At 45.8% G+C, this 27,932-nt stretch overlaps 1 long non-coding RNA gene across 3 annotated transcripts in view; it reads right to left on the minus strand.

Annotated features, from left to right (window-relative positions):
* The window catches only part of LOC138567069 (uncharacterized), a 178,765-nt gene that overhangs the window by 100,188 nt on the left and 50,645 nt on the right, over positions 1-27,932 (minus strand). For all 3 annotated transcript variants that reach the window (XR_011302094.1, XR_011302096.1, XR_011302095.1), the window contains exon 2: positions 23,222-23,353. This is a non-coding gene — a long non-coding RNA (uncharacterized lncRNA). The remainder of the gene's footprint in view (positions 1-23,221; positions 23,354-27,932) is intronic.

Below are 27,932 nucleotides of genomic sequence, written 5' to 3' on the forward strand. Positions count from 1 at the left end.
GAAGAATTGCCATCTGGCTGGGTGCAAAGCCCTAGCTTGTTTGATTTCTTTTTTATTCATGAAATCATTCAAGTAATTCAATCTCCAAAAGGCTACTCTGCCAACCAGATTCTCCTTTTTGTCAACTCCATGCCAAATCATAGGGCCTCAATGCTATTACAGTCACATTTACCGTGCCATCCAATCTCGAGTTGGGCGGAAAGTGGGAGGTTTACCTCCAGCTTTTTGCTGGAGGTAAAAATCTCCCCTTCCTGCCTGTTTTCACTGCTTTTTAGTGTGGTGCTAATTACACCGGTGCTAATAGCGTCAAGAAACCCCCATTGGCTCCAATGGGCATGGGGATTTACCTCCGCACCGCAACTTGGGATCTGGCGTAAATTGCACAGGACTTAGTTGCGGTAACGCTAATAGCACCTGCTCTGCTTATTGCGTAGAGCAGATTCAAAGGTCGCAAGATGCCCACTCGACAGCCACAGTGACAACCAAGTTTCTGCCACACTGGGGCAGCATTTAAGATATACACCTGTACTAACACTAGGGTGATCATGAGTAACCCATGCTGGTGGCAGGGTAAACTCTAAATAATGGTACTTATGATCATGGCCACCACATTCCAATAGATATTGCACATGTGTTAGCTCCTGTGAGTCACCTCTGCTGTGGGAGGTGATGTGTATTCTGGCCTGCCAGGTAAAGACTTCCAAATGGCAGGACAGAAACCTGGAGGACCGGGTCTCTTCTTTGAGCTCTTTGTGAGGGCAGGTAACACCCTCCGCCAGAGGCAGTTGTCCTGGACCCAGGCATCCAAGGAGCCCACGCATTCAAAAGGAATGGCCTCAGACCAGTGTGTGCATCTCTAAGGGCCTTTGTTCTTAGTAGGAAGGAAAAGGCCGGGATTAGATTTGGCGCAAGGCCCTGGACAATGGAACGAGACTCCCACCATCTTGTTTCTCTCTGTTTATTTCTCTTTCCTGTCCCCTCCACTTCCTCTGGAGCAAAGCACTTTGGACAGGGATTGGACCAGTAAATCAGGCTAGATTCAGTCAAATCAACTGGGGGCTTTTGCCACCCCTTCTTTAGATTCTCTCAGATCCTCTCAAGGCATGAAGATTCACCTGAGAAGAACTCACTGGACTTCCTTTGGGAAAGTAGTGCTTTCCAAAGCCCTCAGCCTGAGGTGAAGAAGGAGCCATCCAAGGCAAAAGGAAGGTTTTCCCCCTACCCAATCCCAGGGCACACCGGGAGTGTCCATTGCGGTGGACAAGGACTTACCACTCTGCGCCAGAATATCCTGAAGCTGGGAGAGCAGACCCTGAATGGAACCATCCTGTCCTTTAGTCCTCCTCAGCAGCTAGAGGGTCAGACTAGCCGAAACTCTGTTCTACCGAACCGGTCACTCTGTGTTTAATGCATCGTGAACTAAAGGGAAGGTGCCGGCACAGGCTTTTGCGGTTCTCCACCAAGTCAAACCATTGGTTGTACTACGAACCAGCTTGACGCTGCCTCCTGCCCTATCTAAACCCGTCGAATGCCAAACCCAAATTGACTGCTGGATGCCGGCATCCAATCTGACTTACTGGTGAGTCACACAACCACTCTGAACAGGGGTTACAACTGCAGCTCAGCCCAGCTAGCCCTGGAACGGCCACCTCATTGATCTGCACATTGATGCCCCCCAAAGTTACCAACTTTCGAAGGTTGCCTGCTGACTCGAACTGCTGGAATATCACTCATCGACCCCTCCCAGCAGTTAAAGCCTGGCTCAGCCTGGCTCAACTGCGTAGCAATCCTGGGACTGCACTGACATGTGTCATTGAGAGTACCCCTTCTGCTGCACAGCGCAACCATATTTGCTCATCCTCGGCACCCACCAAGAACTGAATCCAGTTACTGTTGACCCTGAACTGTCCCCTCAGTCCACTTGGGCCCTAGAGACTGGTTAGGTCATGATCGCACCTGGACATATCCTTTTTGTGGCTAGTCATTCTTGCCCCACATCTGGAACCATGTTCAGAGTGCTAATTTCTTCGTACATCTTTCCTGTTCTTCGTTCGGGGTGGGTTTTTCTAAAGTATTTTCTATTCGCTCTTTTACAGGTGGTTTGTTTAATTAAAGTATATATATCTTTATAGAACCTTGATTGGGCGTTACCTTTTTTTTGGACTCAGATCCTGTGTTTGTTGGGTCACTTCTGGTTCACCTTCATACCCCTCTAAACAGCATGCCTTCCCTCGGCTCACGTTATCACAAAAAGCAAAGGAGGTACATCTCTTAACTATCCCTGTTTTATCTTTAGGATTGAAGCCTGATGGAATTCTTTGGCTCTGCTAAGCATTGTGTCTGGAATGGTTGAAGAAATAGAATGTTCTGACATAATTAATGATTTTGCAATATGCAAATCTAGATGGAAATACATAGTTAAATCTTGGCACTGTTTCAGGAACATCAGCCTTGGGAAGTAGAAAGCATATATTGACTGTGTGCTTCTCATTTAATTCCTTCTATGATTACTTGAATTTGTCTGCTGTGTGGGCATGAACTGAAATATTAAGGGAATTTTGACGTTTGTTACATACCTTTTTGTTTTCTCTGCTGCCTAGTCATTTAATGTTTTTCCAAGAGCATGTACTTTGGACACATTCATACCAAATAAAATGGTCAGGTTGAACTGTTAAGTCATCATTATATTAAATAAATACTTGCTTTAAAATAATTATTCGAAAAACAAAGTGAAAGTGTCTTCAATATAGCACCCTCTTGGGCAAACCTGTTACAGAGATGTGTAATGTATATATTTTATTAAAACTAGATAATCCATGTAAATCATAGACAGGTTTCTGTTGAATTTGACTCAAGGTATGTAATCCCTTTATTTTGCAGATTGGGAGGGGGCATAGGTTTCAGGGGACAGGGGGGTGACATGGGTTTCAGGGGGGTGGGTCGGAGGGCATTCATTTCAAGGGGGGGAATGGGCAGTCTGTGCCCCGGGCTCCAGAAACTATTAAGATGGCCCTGAGCAGCTGGGGTGGCAGACACCCAGGCTGCGCCACATCAGGATACTGTAGGCTATCCAATCGTTGTCCTACTGAATACAGTCCATAGGGCTTTAAGTGGGCCGGGACTAGCTAGGGCGGAGCCACAGCAGGCTCCGACCATTGTGTCCGAGATGGGGCATGCCTGGGCTCCCTAATGTCCAATGCTAACTCCAGCCCACTAGAAGCCAAGGCTTTTTTTCTAAAGCCTGAAGCTCTCACGTATAACTGAGAGCATCCTTTTGCAAAATCGAGCTGGGACTCTTACGGGGGTGTGGCCTAACAGAAGGCATTTGGGTGAGGCAAGTGCTGCCAGGCAATGCTCCCTTTCGGCCACGCCCTCCTTAGAGCCCCGGCACGATTTGGCAGGCCAGTTAAAGCACTGAGTGTCCATATTTCAGTTTTGATCATTCATCAGCATAGCTGCTCCTCTCTAGCATCCCACAGCTGGTGTGCATCCACGCTCCCCATCCAAAGAGACAAGGGGAAATTGGAGGATCAGGAGCCCCTAAAGTGCCTCGCAAAAAGTGGGCTGACTGATCGTATAAGATGTAATGCAATGTAAACTGGTCTTATAGAGTGAAATGTCTGCCATGTTGGCAGACTCTTGGTGCTAGATTGGCCTAGGAACACAGCTGGGGAGAGAACAAATTCCGCTCTGGCACATCCACAGCAAGAAGCAAAATGGAACCTGTGTTCAGAGGGCCCAAGCAGGATGATGCCTAGGGCATCCAGCAAGCAAAATGGCCACAAGGGAAGCGCGGACAACCATGCACACTCCACCAACACTGCTAGGGAGATGCTTTCCCTCTCTCTTACCGCTAATGCTGCATTTCTCTCTCAGAGGCAGGGTTATAAAGGCTCCACAATGCTTCCCCCCTGATGCCATCTTGCCATCCGGCTACTGGCCACACCGACCATTGTCGGTATGTGGAGAGGGAGACAGGCATATTATGAGTATGCGTGGCAGGACAGAGTGTGTATACCTTGGTGTATCTCTCTGCTTATGTGAGTTGGGAGGCTGTCCAGGTGTGTGTGCAAATGTAGGGATTCGTTGTGCGTGTGTATGGACATAATGAAGGGGGTGGATTACCCTGCAGAACAGTCAGCTTTCTACACGATTGCTATCAATTTAAAAGTTTTTTTCTATTTGATTCACAAAACAAACCTTCGATACAAAAACGAACAAAAATCATCACAATCATTATAATCATCACACACACAGTATTTACAGTTTATATAAGTAATTATACCTATTTGCCAGTTGTTGCAAAAAATGACAGCTGCTACAATCAACCTAATAATCTTTCCCTTCCAGTAGAACAACCAACATTGAGCAATGTCAGTTCTTTCATCCTTACTCACAAAATGTCCCAAATATGTTTTGCCCTATATCTTCTAGACCCTCACAATGAATATACACAATTTTATAGTTTCAAGTACATCAGGCCTTATACAAAACTGCCACTTACGTTCAGTGGTTGATTCGATAATCCGATACCCCGTTTGTTTCTTGTAAATTAAGTCACATTTGTAAGGAAGTTAGCCGCATTACGTTACTTGGTGCTATTGCAAAACAACAATTTTTTCACCAGGGCAAACGTTTGGAAGTCATCTTGCTATATTTGTTTTGGTGTCTAGCCTGACAAGATTTTTCAGGTTATCTTCTTTAGTTATGATGGATGTTTGTAATTCTTAAAGTGCATAACAACACAGCCTTGGAGAAAATATGTTCAAGTGTAGCCCACAGAGGTTATCGTATTTTGGGGCCATCGCATTACCTTTTTCTTCCAATAGCGCCTTTATATGTGATGGAGTGATTAAAGTTGTAAGACCGAGTTCAAGCCATATACATTCCATAAGGACACTTTTTGTAAATTCCAGCATAGAAAGCCGGCCTTCACCTTCAAACATTTTGAGCCAGGCCTTTGGCCCAGAGCCCATACCTCAGCCCCATATAAATGCTGTGAACATACTTTTCATTTATACTTTTCTCTAGGGACTCACAAAGCGTAGTCACCATACTTAGTATGAAAGTCCCTCAATGCGTTCACAACTCACGTAGCTTTACTAAACTAAGTATAACAATGTGTTTTCTAGGACATTTTCTCCGCCTAGGTATTTAAATTTGATAACTTGATCAAGCAGTTGCCCAGTTGGTGGTTCGGTGTTTGATCAAAACTCATCTTTTAGTTTTTTTTAAATGTATGCCCAAATTATGCTGTCTGGAGAATGTTAAAGGGGAAATTCGGTCAGAAATGTTATTGTTCCAATCGATCAGGCATGTATTTTTAAGCATACTGTAATCTATCTTTAACAAAAAATCCTAAGCATTTTACCTTAGTTTTCCTCACATTTACACATCCAAAAACAAAGGGTTGGGCGCCGCCATCTTGTGCTAATCTTATCCGTTGATACATTGCCCTAAATTCAAGTGCCCTCGCAGCAGAATATAGAACGCCCACCCCACAAACTGACATCACTTGTCCAAATGATATGCTCCACCTATTTATATGACGTTCGTGGTCAGCGTAGCCAAACGCACTCTGTCATCACCCACACCCAGGGGTGTTGCTAGGTCTGGAAAAGATCTGGGGCTACGCTAATGTCGGGACTGTCGGGAGTCGGGGCTAGCTTGCCTTTTGGTTCTAGTCCCTGAAATTCTATGCGGGGCTACAACCAAAAGACCCAGGGCTATAGCCCCCTAAGCCCCCTCCTAGCAATGCCTCTGCCCACACCATAACGTTACGTAACACAGAACCAGGAAGATAAACAAACATCTTCTGACAGCGCAGAAACCTTTCGTTCTTTTAAAAAATAGGAGAAGAAAACATTTATTTTGAAGAAAACAACACTAGTCCGCAATGTTTCAAGTACCTTTATTACAAAACACTCAAAATAGAAGATTATGTCCATAAATAAATGTATATCTTTAGCCAATAGAAGTTTTAGCTAATGAATATCACATGCTTCCAAATGATTTATATAAATTCCTCATAAAACGCTGATTGCGTTCAGCGATCAATTAATCCCTGTGTTCTATTAGTTAGAAGATAAGGAGTTGTTTCACTTTCAAATGCAACGCCTTCACATCAGCTCGTTTTCACATCATAAACACTGACAGATTTCGGCCTTTGTGATTGTCCCACATAATGGTAATCACAGAAGGGCTGTTGATTATTATTGTCCAATGTTGATTGAAGAATCCATCATCCAGGAGCTGGAAACTATGGCATGCGCAGCAGAAGGGTATAATATAGCTATGGAAGTGACAGAATAAAAGAATACATTTAAGTAGATGTTTTATAATGGAATATTCACATTAAAATATGTTAGCTAACAAATTATGTTATAATTCAGTACCGGACGAAAACAATTGAGCAACACCCACAACACACAGAATGAACACAGAAATGTTAAGAGAGGGAGTAGGTCACACCATGATGTGCACAGAAGTGGTCAGACCACCGAATGAGAGGGAGACCCAACTGCACCCATTTCCCATAGCGGCCCCCACCTGAAACTATGGACAGAAATATGAACGTCTTATGTTGAACCACAGACATGGGGTATTATAATTAACGGTGAAAGAGTAGCAAGCGAACAGATAACCCCAGGTTCCAGGGTGCCCAAGGGCACAGAGAAAAGTTTCTTCCCACTGTGTTAACAGTGAGCAGGGATGCAATGGTGGCTGCACATCGGGATATGCCACAGGACAAACCATTGCAGACATCATTAGCCTGAACACAGTCTGTGGGTGCAGGTGTTGGAGGAGTCATCACCACAATATAGGCCACCTAACAACCCACAACTCTGCACAGAATATATGATTGTGAAAGGCGCAACAACTGCAAGTGCAACACTCGGGCGGTTATAGCGCACAGTACAAATAAACATAACATAATGTACGATTTGCATTCTTTTCATCAAAAAGTACATTTGTTTCATCACATAGTCATCAAGCCCACAGTACAGATGTAGTTTTCAATCTCGCAAACATTATATGAAAGTTACACTTACGTATTTCAGGGTGTTCCATTCTCTCAATGTCAAGCTGAACAACCTCTCTGAACAACAGATCCCAGAAATAGAAACAGAAATTTCATATTTTCACTTTCAATATAGTCAATGCTATCAATTCTTTGTGGCTATTCAACACATTGTGTCCTTTGAACTGTTAGTGTGTTTCATTTAAGGACAAATGCCAATGCCAACCTGTATTCACTGATCTAAGCCAGAGAAGGGTAGGTTACTTATTAAATAAAAGAATGCCACAAAAAAAGATAGAAAGCATAAGACCTTGCTTCTGACACGTGGTTTAGAAAACTAAGGACAGCTAAAAATAGCGATTTACAATATGTGCCTTAACAGGAGAGCGATAACACACCAGAACAATTATTTGTTGCTGTTACCTCTGGGGCTATCTCTGCGCTGTAATAAAAGGAGATCCATACCCCCTTCTCACTTGTCCTGCACTCTTTCATGGCCCAAAACATACCCCTGCGCTTAGTCTCCTATTAACCCACCGACCTTCATTACTAAGTCCCTGTTCTCTTGAATCGTCTGTTCGCTACCTACATTTATGGCATATATTGTACACCTCTTACTATAATTCCTGCATGTCCGGTCATGCTCACTTGCGCACCTGAAGCAGTCCTGTGTACCATCGGGCGATACTGGGTGAGATTTTGTGCTCAAACAACATTTGTCTCCTGTGTGTTTATTCTCATGTAAAGTAGCCACACGCACCACGAGGTGAGGCTTTAAAACACTGTGGGCCTCATTACGAGTCCGGCGGTAACCGCGGCGGTAAAACCGCCTGGTTACCGCCGGACTCGTATTACCATTCCGCCTCCGTGATTCCCGGAATTACCGGGGCATTACAACCCCGGTTTTCCGGGAATCACGGAGGCGGAATGGTGTTAATCCCCATTGAGTCCTATCGGACTCAATGGGAATGGGGATCATGGAAACACCGGTAGCATCTCGTAATGCTGCCGGTGTTTCCTCGTCCGCCTGCAGGCGGGCGGTGTTAAACCCGCCAGGTCAGACCTGGCGGGAACATCACCTCCCGCCTGCAGGAGTTGTGATCACCCGGCATGGAAACAACAGTGGCGGCGGGTTTACCGCCACCGTTGATTCCATACCGGGCAATTTGTGATGAGGCCCTGTATATTCATATCTATTGTGCCTTTTGGCGCACTTGAAATGACCATTTCGGCCATCCGTAAACTCTATGTGGTGTATTTATCTATTTTTATTTTATTTTATTAAGCATATCTAAGTGGCTTTACACACAGAATTGTGTTTCAAAATGCCACAATGCTGAATGGGAACAGAACATGGGAAATAATAAAAATGACAAAACAGCAATATACTAGTGTTGTCCTACTAGGCCTTGTGGCATTGCCTGTGCGAGTGCATTGTGGAGGAAGTGCTGGTCAAGGGGATGGAAGGAGTAGTAGAGGGGTGGTCAAGTGCTCTAGGAGGGCCCGGGAGGGAAGTGCCAAGGAGTGCCAAGGAGGAGAACCTCGGGCTCAGTGTTAGTACAGGCGGATCTCAAGGGTAGTATGTTGGGTCATCAAGCAGGGGGGACCGCAGGGCAGTGAAGTGGGGTGGAGAGGTTCTGGAGAGGATTGGGAGGATGGTTCTGGGATCCTGTGAGATTCATGATTATCAGGTCACTGGTGCCCCGTCAATTCCACCGCTCCATCACAACCGTCCTGGGGAGAAAACAAAAGACAAAGTGATGATTAGTTGGGAAAGAGTGTCTGTGTGTTAAAGAGAGAGAGAAAGAGGTAAAAAAAAAACAGTCAAGTAAAAATAGGTGCCTATCCTTTCCTGGAATGGTGGTCTGCCAGCTTCCTTGTCTTCTGGCGGGACCCCATCACCACCCCTTACTCCTCCAACTCCACTGCTCCCTCACAACGGTCCTGGGGAGAAAACAAAAGGCAAGTTGTTGGTTAGTTTGGAAAGTGTGTGTGTTAATGTATACATATGTTCCTAGGCATCCTCCGGCTTGTAGTGAGTGGTCTTGTCCTTCTTCTTTTCTCTGCTGAGTGTCAGCCGGAAGTGGGGCACTCGTCTGTTTAATGCTTTGCTCCTCATTCCTCATAGCCCGGTACACTTCAGGGTGATGCTTCTTGATGTGTTCACGGGCAATAGTCAATACATTTTAAAACAGCATCTCTCCACACTCCAGACTCAACCCACAGAACTGGCATGATTAAACCAAGCCAACAAGGAATGGATCGTAGCCATGTGTTGGTACTACTAGGATTCCACAACCCAAAAGAGCCAGAACATCAGGAACCTGACGAGCGCTTGTGGTCATAACCAGAGGTTGTAGGCTCCTTGCTGAGGCACTTTGCGAAGCGCTGTTCCTCATTGCTGCTGTGCCAGTCGGTGTGGTGGAGGTCATTGTTCTTGCAGTAGTGGTAGATGCACTGCCTGAGGTTGTTGTCACCAGTGATGCTGCTGGGCCCTCGGAATCTCTGGAGATCTTGTGACGTCTCTGCAGGTGTAGGGACATGGTTGATATGCCAAGCGAAGATTTCCCGGAAACGACTCCTTTTCAAACTTCTTGGCTCCAGTGGAGTCAGATGACAGTTGCAGCAGCCTTAATCAACTCAACTCCAGGTGGTAGGTTGAAGTGGTTCCAGGCACATAACTCGCCTCCAGCCACGGTGCCGGGGACTGCTGGTCCGACGTGCTGGCAGTGACTGATGGTCCCACAGTGGTGGTGGTGGGTGCTGATAGTCTGGCAGAGGCTCTGGGAACTGATCGACTGGCAGTGGTGGTGGGAGATGATAGTTTGGCAGTGGTGGTGGTAGCTGATGGTTTGGTGACTGCTGGTCCTGTGGTGCAGGGGGTGGGTGCTGGGTTGGCAAATATTGTTGGTGCCATCTTCTGAACTAGTGGTGGTGGTGGTTGCTGCTCCTCTTTGCTTCTGTGCTGGTGGTGACACTGGGCCCTCTTCCTCCTCGCTGTCAGTGAAGTAGACCATGCTTGCAGGTCCCTTGACTGGTGAAGGACGGTCAAGCCCTGTGACGCACGTCTGCTCCTCCTCATCATCCACCAGCGTGATGATGGTGGATCCTCAGAGTCTAAGTAGGTGCTGGTGTCATCAGCTGGTGCAGTGGTGGTGGCTACTGGTCCAGTGGTACTGGTGGTGTTGTCTGATGGTACAGTGATGGTGGCAGCAATGGTTGCTCATGCACTAATGGCTTCCCTATTTTGCTTCTGTACTGGTAGTGGTTGCTGTGGGTCCTCCTCAGGCCCCTTTACTGGCTACAGAAGTTCCAGCACTGCGAAGGAGGAGGTTGAAGGAATGACGCCCTGGTATGCCTGCGCCTCCTCCTTCTCCTCTGATTCATCTTGCTGTTCGATGATGGTGGCCTCCTCCTAGGAGTCGTGGTAGAGCGGAAAGCAGGCAGCGATGCTGGACTGCCAAACATGCACTCACTGAAGCCCACTTCAGACAGAAGGTGGGCAAAGGTTTTCCTCTGTTACGCTGCTGTGCTTTCAGAAAACTGCTCCTGTGGTGATGTGCTGCTGCCGCTGCTGGCTTCATACAGGGGGAATCGCCTCCTGCCGCCACCATTAGTTGGTGCCTGCTGAAGCTGCTCCTCCTGGTTTATGCTGGAGGTGATTCACCACTGTATGCAGTCATCAGCTTCAGCAGCACACCACCACAGGAAGAGCAGGACCTGCTGCAGGTCCTGCTCCTCCGGTGGTGGTGTGCTGCTGCTGACTGCATACAGTGGGGAATCACCTCCTGCCACCAACATGAGCAGGAAACAGGTCCTGCTCCTCTTGTGTTGGTGTGCTGCTGCTGACTGCATACAGTGGGGAATCGCCTCCTGCCGCATCATGAGCAGGAAGCAGGTCCTGCTCCTCCTGTGGTGGTGTGCTGCTGCTGACTGCATACAGTGGGGAATCACCTCCTGCTGCCACCATGAGCAGGAAACAGGTCCTGCTCCTCCTGTGGTGGTGTGCTGCTGCTGTTGCTGTTGACCGCATACAGTGAGAGACCTCATGCCACTAACACGTGCTGGTGCCTCAACGTATGTTTTTCATTCTCACTCAGCCCTGCAGCGAAATGTAGCAGGGCACGCAGGGAGCGGAAATCTCAGTTGAATCCTTGGGTATGGCAGAATGGTAGAGGTGGGCGAAGTATAACGACATCTGACAGATTTTGTTTTCAAGGCTGGCGGAGCAGAATCTAACAATTTCGCCCACCCCTATTTAGGACATTCAGTGGTTGGCTTTGCATCGGTAGGAGCACCCACTAACAGGATCTACGTGTGTGTGGGGTTCCTTTTAAGATTATTTAAAGTTTATTTTCTCTCATCCGGTGGGTTATCAATAACAGTCATCCTGCAAAGTGAATTTTTATCCCCCGGTGGGGTGGTTTAAATTAAAAATAAGCTGGGTGCCATCCACCTAGTTCAGAACCTTAACATTATAGGACTTGGTCCTGTCAATCAGCGGAGTAATGTACACAGTGAAGAGAAGGGTTGGCACAGATCTCTGTGGAACCTCACATTTAAGTACTATGGATGATTCATAAGGCTCCTAATCATGAAGAAGCATCTATGTCAGGGACTAAACTTTTATGCCCAAGCCAGCGAGTTGAACAAGAAGGATAGCATGGCTGATGGTGCTGGAGGACACCAACAGGTCTGGCAGGACCTGGGTTCTGAAACCACCTGCATTGAACTCCCACTTTGAGGGGCGTCCCGGAATCCCACATCACAGTGATTTACATAATAATCAAATCAACTTCAGATAAGCCCGCAGTAGCAAGGAAAGGAATGGGAGCTGCCATTTCCCTGTTTTCTTGAGGAAAATGACATTCTAGATGACATTCTCTGACTCAGTGGCCGTCAGGTCCTCCATAGTATTCTGTGCCCATCGGAAAGACGAGCATGGGCCAATCTTATTTGCATCGGCTTGGAGTTCTCAGAAGTCACCAGAGAAGGCACAGTTGTTTGAGGATCTATGTTTTAGCCAATACATTTACTTTCTTCTCGAATTAATTTACGTAAACTGTAACCTTACCATTTCCCATATTTGAGTGGCATGATAAAATAAAATGTAATTTTTTTATTCCCTTTAAAAATGCTTTAATAAACACTAATCTGAATCAGATTTTTACGGGGCTGATTCATGGAATTTGTTCGCCAAAAAACAGAGATTTGTGCGCCATTCTGCCTGCAAATCCCCATTTGTTAAACAGGGGTTTGTGGGCAGAATGGTGCACAAATACCCATTTTTCTGCACACAAATTCCATGAATCAGCCCCTAAATACTATGTCGGCAAAGTGTTGCCAAAAGCTGTAAATGGGATAGACATATTTGGAATTGATTGGACAGAGATAGAAAAGTTTCAGGTGAAATTCGGAAGAAAAGTTACTTGGTTTGCCCATAGCAACCCCCATGGTGGCAATACGAGTTATGATTAACAGCCTGGAAAATATATGTGGAGATGGCTAAACTAAGACTCTATTATAAAATACTGGCTTCACCATCAGGCTCTCTATTTGAAGATCTGAGTTTATCTTTAAGGAATACATCTTATAAAGCATTGAGCAATTTTAGAGAGAGTTGTTATATAATGCTTGCTGAAATGGACTCAGATAAACTTGCACAGATGGAAAGCTCGGTTAAGATGTTCAATAAAATGAAAGTCGTACAATCGGGTAAGGACATCCAGAGGACGTCATTATATAAACGACAAAGTGAGCTAACCATACACCTGAAGAGATATAAAGAGATACTACCATGCGTGGTAAGATTTCCTGGTTTGAAATACTGCTATATCTGTATGAGATTTTGTCTTATTCTACTAGGCACCCTACAAAGGTAAAGATCTATAAACGGGATCTCTAGGCCGGATAGAAATTGCCCACCCTACAATATGCCGGGGGAATTAGAAATGTTAATTGGTTGGTAGGCTGCAGTGAAACATGAGGGTTTAGGAAAGCGTGGTTGGGAAAGTTTTCAAGGAAGGAAGAGGACTTGAAAAGTGAAGCCATGTGGACTAAGCTCCTGCACAGGTAATCTGCGTCAATGACCATCGCTTTAGTGAATATTTTTATATAGATGTAAAATGTTGGGTGAAAATGTTTATCTAGATTAGTATACTGCAAAGAAGAGAGGTAGGAAGCAATGGTCCGGAAACGTGAACAAATAAAAAGCAATGGTTTGGAAGCTATGGTGGGTGTATTGTATTGTGTGAATTAATGCCAGTAATGACTGTTTTAGAATGTATTATGGTTAAGGTAAGTATTTTAGAAGTAATTTATGGTTATTGCTATTTGTTAATAAATTTGGAGGTGGTGATGGATTTCATGATTGAAAGTGTGTTAAAGTAAAAATAAAACTATAAACACAATTGAAAAAATCCAAATACCATCTTTCCTTCAGCTGGTTTGCAAAGCCAGCCAGAGTGAGCAAGCAACCTCTGTCTGCTTAGAGGAAGAAGAAAGCAGACAGAGGTTTAAACACTCCCACTACACACACACAAACCCCCAAATGCAACATTTGCCTCCAATCCAGCAACAGAGGCTAAATGTCAATATGCTGTGTTTTATAGTCCATGTTCAGAAAACTGTTCAAGGCACATTCTGGTGGCCAGGGATGCATGCCGATATAAAGGATATGGTGAGAGGGTGTATCATGTGGCCTGAAGAGTACAAAATGCTAAGAAACCAAACTCAACCTCTGAGGACATTGGAGTTGACCAATTTGCCTTGGTAGTTTGTGGCTCTTGATGTACTGGGGCCGCTTGATGGGGAGAGAGAGTGGAAGAGGTATTTGTTAGTACTGATGGATTTATATTTAGGGTGGGTAGGGGTGTAGGTTGTCCATGAAGCAGATTTAAGGACAGTTGTGTTTTTTTGTTGTTGCATAAAGTATTTCAGAGGGAAGGTTCCCGAGGATGTTCCTAACAGATAATGGGGTCCAGTTGACCTCGCGTGTGGTGGAATCCTTTCTGGAAGGTGTGGGAGTGTCACATCACAAAACATTGTTGTACCGCCCTGAGATGAATGGGGTGGTGGAACGTTTCAACCGTACATTCATGCATTGAATGTCAGGATGGCATTGGATATGGGAAAAACTGTGTGTAGGCAGGGGAATGCAGTGTGTGTGCCTTCAGGTAGCGCCACATGCCACCACAGGTTTGATTCCTTTTGAAGTATTGAAAAGGAGGAAACCATATACAGCAGCATGCCCGCCATGGTTGGTCAGAGCTCATTTGTGAAATGGGATAAGCAGAAGCTGCAGGAAATTGTTCAGGCGATGGCGTAAAATATGAAAAGTAGGTATGATTAGCACAAAAGCGTTCAAAGAAAGGCTTTCCAAGAAGGGGAACGTGTGAAGCTGGTAAAAGGAGGGATGATCCCAAAACAGAGGAGCAGATACTGGGACCCACAATGAGTGGTGGGAGTGTGTGGGGATGCTGTGGTCCTGGAAGACGGATGAGTGTGGAACAAAGGGAAGTTGGCCAAGACAAACTTTGACTAAGGACAAGAAAGGGAACACTCTGTGAGGGGCCTTATTTGAGGGAAGAGAGGTGTGTTATATGCTGCGTGTAATATTCATTGCTAATTGTTCAAAACAGTACAAAAGGCACATTCCAATTGGAATGCTTTGGAGTGTTTGTCCCTGACAGAGGTTTTGGTGAGAGAAGTTGTAGCAGGGTGCCTGAAGGGAATGATGTTTGTGGGGGACCTCGTAGCCCACAGCCTGTAACACTTGGAAAATTGAAGAAACTGGCTGGTGAAGCCTATTATACTAACTTTTCATTTCAAGGTGCTATGTAATTTCCTTAAGTCAATTTTCACTGCTAAGGTGATTATGTCTATTTGTCAAAATGCCTTTAGACTTGCCAGTTCAACATGCGGAGGGGAGGCGTGTAAAGGCATTCACAGAATTAGTGAAAGGAAGTACATACTGGTATGTTGCTTAAGTGCATGTCCCCTAAAGGCTCTTAAGCTGTCTCAAAGCACTGAAGGAGCCTGGAAGAAGAAATAGGAGAGCCGAAAATGTTCGTGTCAGAGGTGTTCCATATGTTATTTTATATTACGAGATGTTTTTGTTACATATTTTGTATTTATATATTTTCTGTGCAAGTACCCACCGTAGTAAGCTAACGGCACTGAGGCTTGCCTATAGAGTGGAATGCTGTAATGTCTCCTGGAGGATCCAGACCATGGCCTATGAGAGCAGAGAGAAAAGCAGCAAAGAAGGGGTAAGCGAGACAAACGTTCAAACACACCTTATGTTATGTTACAACACTTTTATACTGTGCCAAATCAGCGCGGTAGTGGTCTCGGAGTGCCTGGCTTGTCGGGAGGTTAGCATAACGTGTCCCTGCCCAGGGATCCAGACCATAGTGTGCCGAGGACAAGGAGTAGGGACAAGAGAAGAGGATGAGAAAGTGGGTGAAATGCCACAAACATAAGGATGGAGTGATGTAGAAGGGGAAAATTAATGTTTTGTGAGAGCTTGGGTGCATGTAGAAAGGATGGTATGTTCAGCATCAAATGGATTGTCTATGTATCTATGTTAAACAGTTAATAACACATGGTGTTTGGCTGTGTTATTGGCCCGACGTGTGCTGCATCCACGTGGTTAAATCATGGCAGCTTTTTGACCTGAGATTACATTTAACAAAACACACAAAACAAAGCTCCTGCCAACTTCCAATTCTAATATATTCAACTTAAATAAGGTCAGGGGACCTTGTAACACTGTTCCGCCATCTGAGATCCTGGTGGCACCGGGTCATTACAGATCCCGGCGGCCCGGGATGTCAGGCGGCGGAAACCATAAGTCCCCATTCCAGGGGACACAGAAGCACCGGGACGGTTGCTAACGGTGTCAGTGCTTCTGTGAAAACCATGCCTGCAGGGGCCGGTGCTGCCGGCAGGTCAGACCTCGTAGTCTGGCGGTCCGGAAAGTGTGTAATGAGGGCCAATGTATGTATAATGGGTTCACTTTCCCCTCATATTTAAATGTTCTTCTGGTAATCTCAAAAAGTAAATAAGCATATTATTGTAATTTTTAGTGTTCAAAAAGGAATTTAAAAGTTATCATTCAATCTAACATACCACGCAGCAGGAACCCGGTGAATCGATCTCTCCTTCCCGAAGAAGCATCATGCATTTACAATTCATCCAGTGATGATGCCGAATTTATTCAAAAATCACAGAAAAATCACCTAAGTTGACAGAAGCCAGCAGCATCTACGACTGCATGATGGAAATCAATATTGCCAAAAATGACTGCCATATTGTTGAAAACGAAGCCACTTTCACTAATATTGATAGCAAAGTAATGGAGTCGGCAAGTACTGAAAAGTTGGCCGCTCCCTCCTACAGAGCCCTGTTGAAAGTCCCGCCTCAGCCCCCATCTAATTGTCTGGAAGACACCCTATTGCCACCCGGAATCCAGAGATGGCAGGCCCTGCTGGCAGGCCCGATGCAGGAAGGACCAGAAGTAAGGCCAACTCCTGTCGGAGCCTTCCTGGGCCTGGAGGCCTGGCCACGGATTTATGCTCCCTGCACTGAGATTGTAGTGCTTACTACGAGTCTTTATCCACTATGCGGTGGCCTTACACTGGACCCTGTCATAGCTAAGTCCACCCCCTGTCTTTGCTTAACCCCCGCCCACGGTCCAGGCTCCAACACCACCTTGGTCTATGATCCGGAGGGCAGCCCTTACTAGTACCCTCTCTCCTTGCCACCTACACACACTCCCTATGCCTCATCTCTGGGTACTGCCCCTCCTTGTTGCTACCCACAAGTCGCTTGCACGCCCCAATGCCCACCTGTTATTCGTTTGTGCCTAGCTATGCTCCTCAGGTCATTACCCCAGCAAAGGCTGCCAACACTGATATTGGCACCCATGAGCCATCCGAACCTGCCTGCTCTCATATTGAACTGCTTGTCTCTATGAGCAGTAACGCTGTTATTTCAATTGATCTGTTTGTTGCTAATCCTGCCTCGCAATCTAGAGAGCTGGCTGTGCCCAACCGTGCCCAGTCTGAAATGTATATAACTAATCCTGCTGGGCTCTCCCGAGAGCCACCTGTGCCCAACTGTGCATGTATTGACAAAATCAATGCCTTCGGACAAGGAGGCAAGTCCGCTTGTCTTAGCAATAGAGCAGGCCCTCCCGCTCCAGATGCGGGCCCTTCTGCATGTCTATATTGCACCGCCGATATTCCTTGCCCACCTCTCAGCCCCTTCCTCTGTAATGCCCGCTGGGTGAAAACGCACCTCACCCCCTTGGAAATGGCCTCTGCCCCGCCACTGCTTCATGTCGGGAGGCAGCATCGGCCTGCCCGCTGCACACTCGCGCACTCTGCCAGAGACCATTAAGGGAGCCCGAGTGAGTCGGTGCTAACTGCGAGCGACTCCATTGTCACTGCTCCTGTAAACCATTCTGCTGAGGCTCCCAGCCACCAGCCCCTCTTGCCTCGCACTCTGGTCGCAGTTGATTCGCCGGAATTGCTGCCTGCACCTCATTAATGCATACAGCCTCTGGCTGGAAAGGCATGCAGAGTCCTGTGAGAAGCAACATGTCTACCATTGCCCCCATATCCATCTTCCACAGACCCTTGCCTTGAAGCTCCTCCAAACATGCGAACTGTCAGGGCCACAAAGTCCACAGCAATCACTGCCCGCTCCTCATCCATGCCGATTGCCTCGCATTGCCTGTACCTCAGGCTTCATTACACAGTGAAGGAACTGAAAAGCATGACCCCCCAGATAGCAGCAGACTCCCCCCCACAGGTGTGCTCTGCCCTACCCAGCCAGCCCAAACGCACCTTTGCTGGGCTACTGGCACGCAGCCCACTAACAGCGATTTCCCCCGGTCTCAATGCCCAGACCTGAAAACTTAGGGAGCGCTCTGAGCACCTCCAGCCAAATGGCCCAGCAGCCCAGTCCCTCCCCTCATCCGTCCTCACAGGAATAGCGCGCTGGCTCAAGAAGCCGCCCCCTACCCACCTCATCAAGCCCTCAACCCAGAGTCAAAAGAAACCAACGTCTTGGAGAATGCTCACACCCCAACTCGCGGCAGAAATCTAACCTCTACATCCTCTATCCGATATCCCCTGCTACACATAATACCCCACTAATTAGCCACAGGGCTTGGACTTCTCTAAAGCTTCTCCAGGCCTCTCCTTCTGTACAGCCTAATAGCCAAGACCCTGCTGCTAGCTCATTTACTCGCCAAGGACGCCACTACACCGGCTCCCCATAACCCTAGCCTGACTACACCACCACACCTACCCAACAAGTAGGACTCCGGCTATGTCATCTACCGATCTGACAGACACGACTACAAGAGGAGGTGAGGTAGCACTGATTGCCAAAGAATACCTGCCTATTAGACACTCTACAGTATCTATGACTGGGGATTGCGACCTATGATCAGCCAAATTATCCCTCTCACACACAGACACCATCGCCATCTTCATTGACTATCGACCCCCCAGCCCAACCCTGACATTTGAAGAGGATCTCCTGCACACACAGGGCAACAACATTAAGCCCACGTCCAGATAAATTCTTCTGGGGGACCTGAACCTTGGCCTCGATGACCTGCCTGACCTCAATGCGTCCACCCTGGCCAACTTACTCAGTACCTTTGGCTTCCTAAACTGTGTCCTTAACCCCACACACATCAAGTGTTGCACACTAGACTGGATAGCAGATCTCAACTACCAGGTAGCCATCCTTCCCAACTCGCTGTGCCCATGGTCTGACCACCACATCGTGTCCTTCACCATTTCGCCCCCTAAACACACCACTCACGCCCGTCCTGCCCTGCCACCGGCCTGGGCACCCAGCTCCTGTAAACTTAAAAAGGATAGTATTGCACTGCTTCTACAGGCACTCCAGCCACAACACCTGCACTGCAGCGATCTGAGCCCAATACCTGACATTTACTCTAGTACTCTCACTACAGCCGTGGACACGGTCGCACCACTAGAGCCCAGAAAATCCAAAATAGGTAAACATGCCAATTCTTGGTTCACCCCTGAACTCACAGAGCTTCAGAAAACTAAACGCCTGGCGAAAGCCAATTGGAAAAACACACCTGCAGACTCCATCAAACTGCAATTTGCTATGGCTGCGAAACGCTAAAGACATGCTATCATAGTGGCAGAATCCACCTCCTACAATGCAAGAATCGCAAATGTCAAATCCAATACAAGAGATATTTTTACAATCCTGAGGGAATTAGATGCCCCAGACACCCACCCCCCAACCTCCCACGATCATCACTGAAGACGAGGCCTGATGCTCGAACATCCAAAAAGCAAAGCTGGACAAAATCGACTCCGTGGACACAAAACATCCTACACAAGCTATTCTTGCTCAAGGCATCCCTGGTACCCTTGTCCACCCACCTTCCAGTGACTGCACATGACACTTCCAGCCAACACCCCATGGTTCACTTTGACACTGTCTCTGAGATGGAAGTTCCCTCCATTCTAAAGAGTACGAACCCTCCAGGTGTAAAGGGGACATCTGCCCTGCATCCATGATCAAACAGTGCTCAGAGGGACTAATACCATTCATCACAAAATTCACCAATGCCTCCTTCTCCTCAGGCCAAGTTCCCTCCAACCTCAAGGAAGCATGGGTGCTCCCACTGATTAAAAAAACCTTAAATCGGCCCTGTACTTCCAAACGACCCATTACCACTGTCCCATTCCTATTAAATATTCTGGACAGAGCAGCATACATTCAAATACAAACATTCCTGCAGGCCCATCACATACTGGGCGTACGTCAATCTGGCTTCCGGCCTGGCCATGGCACATAATCTGCCCTCCGTAACCTTAATAACCAGCTTGATGAGATCAGCGACAGGGGAATCCTGCCCTACTCCTCCTACACAACCTCAAAGGCTGCCTTCGACCTGGTCGATGATCAGATCCTCTGCCAACACCTCACCGTCACAGCACACTTCCCACCTGAAGCCACTACATGGGTGGCATCCTTCCTTGAGGGCAGATCCATGAGAGTCTTTGCTGAGAACAACTGTGCCCCGCCTGCCCATATCCACGGAGGGGTCCCTCGAGGATCTTGTGTGTCCCCCACCCTTTACAACATATTCGCCAGACCCCTCTTTGATCGATTTGACTCCATTGGCATATCCTACACCAACTATGCTGATGACACACAAATACTCATCCCCCCCTCCAGCAAGACACTCGCTCACTAAACAATGTCTATGTTACAATACAGGCCTGCATGGCCACCCATCGTCTCTGTCTGAATGACGAAAAGACAGAGCTCCTCCCAGTGGGGCCGCCAGCTGTAATCAAGAATCTTAATGCCCAATACTCTCCCTTCAAGATTGATGGCATCCAAATACCTGTCGCTTCATCAGTGAAAACACTTGGCATCTACTTAGACGCTGCCCTTTCATTCATGCAATAAGTGAATGTGATTGGCTTCTCCTAAGCACATACTACTGAATTGATCAACGCCGCCAGAACCTTCCTAGCCAGGGACAGTTAGTTGCCTTACAATTGCGCAGGCAACCGTAGGATCAAGGTTTGACTATTGTAACGCCCTATTCGCTGGCACTTCCTTTCCTGCCATAACATCGAAAAGCTACACGTGATCCAGAACAATGCTATCCGAGCGGCTCTCAATATCCTAAGACGGGAGCACATCTCGGCCGCCAGGAAAAATTTTCACTGGCTCCCGATCAGAGAAAAAATTATCTTCAAGACACCCTCCATCACACATAGGTGTTTGTACAACTCTGCGCCCCCTACTTGACCCAGTAAATGATCAGAGACCAATACAACAGACCCCACAGAGCAGCCTACACCAAGAAACTGATGAAACCGAATTACAAACGATCCAGAGTTGGCGGCGCACGTTTTCCAACCTTTGCTGCAAAGCAGTGGAACTTGCTCCTCCCAGCCTTGAGAGCTGAAAACTCTTATTGGGTTTTTAGGAGATCTCTGAAAACGTGGCTATTTGCATAACTGCACATGGCAGCATGCTAAAACTATGCCCTGAATCTTTAACTATCTATGTATGTGCAACTGGTTTTGCAACAACGCCTTTATACCTCCGAGCTTAGTGCGCTTTAGAAATCAAATAAATAAATATATATATTTCTACACACAAGCGTTCGCCTTTATTCAAATATAACCAACACAAAGAAGGAAAAGAAGAGAAATTGTAAAACAAAAAATAAATATGAAATGAATTAGAAACCGCATACAATTAATCCATTAAGCATAAGAAAACCTTTCCACAGATTATAAAGAAAATTAAGAAACTTTTGCACAGAGTATACACAAACATGCAGATCAATCTAATTAGTCTTTAGTTACATCTATTTAATTAGTCTGTACACTCTCTGGTCGACGTATAGGAGGTTTCGCGTAATGCCTTCATCAGGACCGATATAGACTGATAAAGACTCTCAGAGCTTCACTATTCTGTCATGCGATGAGTATTCTCTTTTATCAGTGTTCACAAATTCCACCGAATCCTTTGTGCGAATTCACTCTAGAAAGGGAATTGGGTAATACAAAATGTTCATTTAATTTAATGGTGGCTCGACTACTATCAAAGTGCATGTAGTAACGTTTTCCTTTATAGTTCACACTTTATTGTCCATCGCTTCTTTACTTTCCATACCAACAATACATATCTATGGTCTGTATGGAAATCAGTGTTGTGTTACGTTATTTTATGTGCCTTCTCTATTGTACACATCACCACTGTAGTGGTCTTAAAGTGCTAAGCCTTGCATGTGTAGTAGTGAATTCTGACCCCAGCCCAGGGTGGCAGCCACACCATGGTCTGTGCATCGAAAAGGAAATTGGATCAAGGGGAGGAGTTGGAAAGTGGAAGAGTGGGAAAAGTCAGGAGAGACAAAAATGCACAGCATGTAGGAAAATTAAAATATGAGGGTGAGTGATAGGGATTGTTGGGATGAATGCATATATTTGGACCAGAAGCAAATTTCAAAAGAAAAAGACAAGATCGTCCCTTAATGGCCAGCGGAAAATTCATGGAGGCCGTTACTAGGGTGGTGGTGATATCACATGACGTCTTGTGGTGGCTGCGCGATGGACTTGAGATGTGCGCAAGAGTTATTGAGTGTTATGGTGACTAGTTGCTCGATAAACAGCATACATAACCAACATGTCCCCTTCAGCACAGGTTTTCCACTGAATTTGAACGTTTTTTCAAGATAATCCTAAGCATAACATCCCTTCAACCAAAGTTCTTTTGCTGGATTTTCTCACACTGGGCATGGTCTTTGCGCCTCAAGCCAGCCAGCGGCTATGCCGAGTGCCCACTTTGCCCACACCCTCCTGGCAACTCCCCCTAAGCGACCTACACAGACAAGAATCACTCAGATCATGTATTTGTACAAAAAGGATGCACACACAACTACACATTCACTGGGAATAATCAAATAAACAGGCATTCAGCTCAGGATTCAGGTACACACACTACACAGAGCAAAGGATCACTGAGCACAAGTCACTACGCTAGTCACGGATGTACCATACTCTTGGAATGGGAGAAAGCACTCTACGGATGTACAGTGAGCATGGCTTGTAAGTGAAGGCAATGTGCACATACAGAGTATATGTTCAGAGTATTATAGAAATACAAAATACGCATGGAATTCAGGTAATCAACAATATGCATGGAATGAGAATAAGCTCTATAAAGACATATTCTAAGACTGCTGCACAAGTTAAGTAATACAGTACATTTGGAATATGTGTAAGCACAATACGCACACACAGCACGCTTCGAATACAATTGACCAAAAAATAAAGAAAAGGAAGGTCACTATCTATTTGTAAAAACGTATGTACCCTTACTCACAAACAAACAGGTACTCTAGTTATCAACCTCTAAACAAATATTGGAAGATAACATTGTGGTCAAAAAAGATGTTTCTTGTTGAAATCATTTTAGTATTACATTAAAGCGCAAGTTTAACCACCTGCTGGTTCATATAAAAACATTAAAAACGTAAAGCAAATCATTGTAATACAATACAACAATCTACAAAAACAAATACAAAATCAAGTATCAATAACTCGATCCTACACAGTGATGGTTTGGCTACAACTAGTTTTCCACTATGTCTATATCAGCCTGACTTACATAAGTTTCTGTCCAGAATAGCTGGTATTAGAGGGACATTCCTCAGGGGCGAGAAATGTGTAGAACATGTGTTGCTTGTAGGTGGCAAAGAAACATTTCCTCTAGTTGTGCCTTGTGTTATTCCACCGAATCCTGTATAAGTGGGTACACAATTAAAAATATATATCAATTTATGAGCTTAATCGGTCTTTCCTTTAACCTAGCCTCAATCCTTAATACCACAAGGATAATCAAGTATGCTGCTAATAGTATACCCGAAAAGGTCTGCTTGGTTGTATCATCAGACCAAGGAAGCAACTCTGAATGTTGCTTAGTCCCGCTTTAGCGATTCACTATGGTGAATGCCTGCAATGAAAATACCTTCCTTAGTAGAGCTCACCTCCTTGGTGATATAATGGTTGGACCCAACTCTGAATGTGTAGGGGAAAAAAAAACATTCCTTACCTATCACAACACTCAAGTGTTGTTCGAATGGCTTAAAGGGATGGCTGGTACTGCAAACCCGCCACAATGGCCTATAAATAAACCAAAGGGTGTCATAAGCACCTTCCACAAACTAGCAAGCATTTCCTCGAGCCTCTCCATACGACCAGACTTCACTGAGAGGCACAGTTGAGTCTTTAAGGCCACCCGTGCCTTAACAGAAAGAATGAATTTCCTTTTTCATTTTCCTTTTGTCTTCTTTTCAGGGGAAGGATACTATTTTCCCAAGACAGCTTATTATACCTGAATATTAGACGCACACATTTACTCCTCTCCAGTTCACATACTCCCCATCCACCAGCGCACAGAAACTTGACTATCATGGCATTTCATATATCGGGTAGAAAACTCAATAGGCTAACGGGGCAAGTATTTAAAAGAAGACATCTCTTAATCAGCAAAGTTTGCTGATGTTGTCTGACGCCTTAGATGGGGCCTTCAGCGGCGTTCACCATCTGGGCTTATGATGAGGGCGTGGCCCAAACACGCGCTAAACATGCTGCATTCACGTGGGGATTGTTGGCTTATAAAAGGCATATCATGCACTCCTCAAATGTTGAGGGAAAGGGTAAATTGATATGTCACACCCTCCTAACAGGGGCGGGGGGAGGGGACTAAATCAATAAACAAAACATCCATAATCAACGTGCGACATAGTTTCCGCATATGCCACACAAAACGGAAGTCACCAAGGCGTCTTTTACATGTGTACACTGCTCCTAGAAAGGATTGTGATGCTATGCCGCACTCCCGATGCACAAAACACACCACAGAGACAGGAACGGACATTTCTGATTATCCAATAAATGAACACATTTTCATTGTGTAGGGTTTCCATGCAACCAGCTAAAAACACACACACATTCAGGAATAAAAAAAGGCCATTTGCCAAACACAATTATAATCTTTTGAAAGAAACGAAAACAATGGGAATGCTGGATTAAAAAATAAAAATAAAAAATAAATAACAATTGAATGCCGGATTAAAAAAAACAAAACAATGGGAATGCCAAAGTTAAGGTACAAACATTTGCCCTGGACAGGTTTGGGATTCAAAACCAGCTTCCTTGCACCTCCAAAAAGCACCTCCTTGCCACCGTCTGCCCCCTCCCCCGACTGCTTCCCTTCACCTGCGTCCCCCTCGCCCACACTCAACGACCAATGCAACAATTTCTATTTTTAATGCAAGAGCACAACAATAGAAACAAAGAAGTGTAACATGCCACTGCCCTGACAGGCCCCGGGTAGGGCAGTGGGGCCATATTATAAGGCTCCCTTGGGGATCGCAGGAAACGTCCCTCCCTTGCAGACCCACAATTCATTTGTATCACTTCTTGACCTCGAACAGTTAAAAATGCTTGTGGGAAAATAACACTCGAAAATCTGCCAAATCACCAAACATGTGTTCCCGCCAGCACTAACCCATTAGGCGATCCTGGGTAAATCACCTTGTATCTCTGTGCACGTGGACATTCCTCCTAAAAAAGATCCTAAAACAATCACCCCTATAAGACATGAGAGATATATGACAACTAAACCTGGTGCCATTCTGTTCTACCTGGAAGCAGTAGCTTACAGGGTGGAGCTATGCTGAGGTCTCCCAATGTGTAGGGTCAGACATACAGACTGTGCAGGGAGAGGTGTTCCACACTCAGAACTGCTTGTCAGGTTGGAGATGCTGGTATCACAACACTTAACAAAAGCTTAAATAATGTTGATTAGGCTATGCCTCTGATATCATAGGGTATATGCTTTTTAATTTTTTTTTGGGCCCCCATCCTTTTTATGCCCTCGTAAAGCGCAGAGTAAAATCAAATGCTTTCACGGGATAGGACATTGAGGGTGTATTCTAAAGCGGGATGAAACAATATTTGAGGTTGGAGGGTCTGCAAAGTGTCTGGTGCAGCCTAAGAATTGAGATTAGCTAAGCAACGTTAAAAAGCCTGTAGCCTATGTAACTAAAGACATGGCTTAACTGGCATGGTCGCGTTTTTTGTACATGCTTTTAAGGGAATACAATCCGTTTTTGAAAAGTGTGCTACATATAATATAACCAGCAGACAAACATCAAATTAAATAAAAAATATTTAAATATAAAACCGGAATCAAATCAACGTAGCTCACTGCATCTTCCAAGCCCTCAGATCTTTTTAAGGGCATCCTTGATTCTTAGGCACTCATTATTTGTATTAAATCATTGTAATGACAAGACTTCAATATAGCATGTTGCCGAAATAAAACAATGTATACTCTGCATTATACTTTCCTTTCAGATAAACTATTTTCAAATGCACTAAACGTGTGTGATTCCAAACATGTGCTACAGTGACCATGCTGGGACTGAGTCCGGGCAAGCCTAGGCCCACTTAAAGCCCTGCAACCCATACTAAGATGTATTTGCTCCTTCCCCCCACCCTCCCCGTGCACCAAGAGAGCCCGTCCTTTGAAAACATCAACCAATATAGTCGGCAATTATAGTGTTCCTCCTACTGCGTCAGTGAGGATAATGCGAGATTGTCAGCCTTCAAAAAATGTCTGACCTAGAGTTATTTCTGATGTGGGATTAAAAAAAGGTGTATATTTTTCATGATCTACGGGCCGACGTGCCTTTTGCGTCAGATCGCGCGCACGGTGAAGTTTTGTGAAAAATAAACCCTTTTTAATTGCATATAAAGAGATGTAAAAGCGCAGCTTGCAGCCCACGAGCTCTTTGATGGCTGCGCAAGTCCTTGTCTGTCAGCTGCGGCAACCTTCAGGCAGGTGGCAAAGAGCTGCTATTTAAAACCGAGATGTAAGGAAAGGAAACAAAAGCGAAACAGAACGACAACAGCATAAACGTGTTCATGCCCACTGCGTCTCAAAATAGTGTGCTCCTGCTGGCCATTTCAGAAAAGGAGTTGGGCGGCTCAAACCGGTCTGTTCCAGAGGGCACACCTGCCAGTGGCAGATTCTATGTAGCACCTGAAAAACAGCTGTCACAGCAGCTAGCTCACCTGGTCTCCAGAGTTGCCCTTATGATTTCTAGACTTAGGCACCGCATTCTCCGTTCTTCGAGGGGCAGAAATCCAGCCCAGGTTCTTCTTGTAAGCAGGTGACTCAGAGCTCATTCCAGAAAGAACGTGAATCCAGTCCGAGTATTTCCCATACTGAGGACTGGACCCAACAAGCGGTAACGATTCACAATTGGTTGGGTTGAAGCTCTGATCGTGTTTGGTGGGGCCGAGATCAATTGGTCAGTTTTGAAAATAACCGCGACTGAGAAAGAGACGGAATGGGCCTAGGAATTTAAGGTTAGGTCAGGTGCGATTTTATTATTTAAGACAAGACGATAGCTCTGTGAGTTAGGCGCTCACATCTGACATCTGCAGTCACAATTTCGAATCCTCTCCTTTCCAACTCACCCTTTCCACCTTCTGCGGTTGATAAATTGGATATCATTGCATTCTGCAAGAATATTGTGCGTTATAACCCTTAGAATATTGATGATTCTGCGCTCTCATTGGGCATGTGAACCAGTACAGCTCGCAGATTGCGTGTATAGCCCGCAGGTGGCTCAGAACGACACCATTTCAAGGCTACCGGAAGCGCCAAGGCACCTGCATTAATAATAATAATATTGGCACTTATATAGTGCTATGAACCCTCGGGTATCTGAGCGCTGCATATTATTACCCACGGTGTGTGGTGCTCATTTATCGAGCTCAGAAGGATGAAAGGCTGAATTTGGCCCCGCCGGGATTCGAACCTGCGTTGGCAAGCTCTGCACGGATGTCAAAGCGAGCGCTGTATTCGCTGTGCCACCTGACCGGCTTATTCCTTGTAACCACCCATGCATTGTGTTGGTCTGTGCATAGCTATCCCCACGAAATCATGACTGCCCAGGCGATTTATATACTATGAACAGGCCCCTGCATATCCATGTTAATGTATATACAAAAGCAGAGTGTGCAAAGAATGTCTAACTCCCTTGCTAGGCCGCATAACAACCCCTCCTATGTAGGCATATAAAGGCAGTACGTGCATCTCATTAAAGAGGGAGCCAAGCTCTATTAGCTTTGTAGACTCCGCCCTCAGGCCACACAGGGCGTTATCAGCGGGCCCTTAAGCGTTGTTAAATACCCTTACTGTGCTTAGGAATCGAACTCGGTCTACAGGGCCTAGAACACTGAGTATGGCCTTTGGACTGGGCCTGTAAAGCCTAATTGGTATATGGATTGCATTATAGACC

This window comes from Ambystoma mexicanum, chromosome 2p (genome assembly GCF_040938575.1).
Source record: "Ambystoma mexicanum isolate Mex_15411 chromosome 2p, UKY_AmexF1_1, whole genome shotgun sequence".
In the NCBI taxonomy this organism is placed as follows: Eukaryota; Metazoa; Chordata; class Amphibia; order Caudata; family Ambystomatidae; genus Ambystoma; species Ambystoma mexicanum.